Source organism: Pollicipes pollicipes, unplaced genomic scaffold, assembly GCF_011947565.3.
Source record: "Pollicipes pollicipes isolate AB1234 unplaced genomic scaffold, Ppol_2.1 Scaffold_7231;HRSCAF=8579_pilon_pilon_pilon, whole genome shotgun sequence".
Taxonomy (NCBI): domain Eukaryota; kingdom Metazoa; phylum Arthropoda; class Thecostraca; order Pollicipedomorpha; family Pollicipedidae; genus Pollicipes; species Pollicipes pollicipes.
The window spans coordinates 23,880,153-23,880,708 of record NW_023597034.1 but is presented as its reverse complement, the minus strand read 5'-3'; positions in this window follow the sequence as shown (position 1 = coordinate 23,880,708).

The following is a 556-nucleotide window of genomic DNA, read 5'->3' as shown; positions in this document are numbered from 1 at the left end:
AGGGTATGAGTTTGCCACTTTGGTGGTTACATATGACAATACACATTTGAGGCCAACCAGGCACACACCGTTTCCGTGTCTTCCATTGGCAGGGCATACACCTGTTCCGTTTCTCCCGTCACCAGCTTGCTCATCTGACTCGTAGTTACCGTCACCCTGGTACATACCTGTTGCTTATCTCCCTTCAGTCTGAGAGCCTGCTACACACTTGTTCCTTAATCCAATCAGCAGGATGCACGCCACTTCTGTGTCTCTCGTTAACAAGTACAGCCCTGTTCTGTACCTGCCGCCAGCCGGGTACACACCTGCTCCGTGTCTCCGGATAGGAGCGTACGCAGCGTCTCGGCCATGTTCTCGGAGAGCAGGCGGACGGCGATGTCCGGGCAGTGGCTGCAGAGCATGCGCAGCATGCGCGCCACCTCGCAGAAGGTGGAGCTGCCGATCACGGCCGGGGACGCCACCAGCTGCCGAACGCGTCACGGTCATCATCACCATCATCACGACCAGCACGGTCACGGTCATCATCACCAGCATCGCGACCAGCATGGTCACGGTA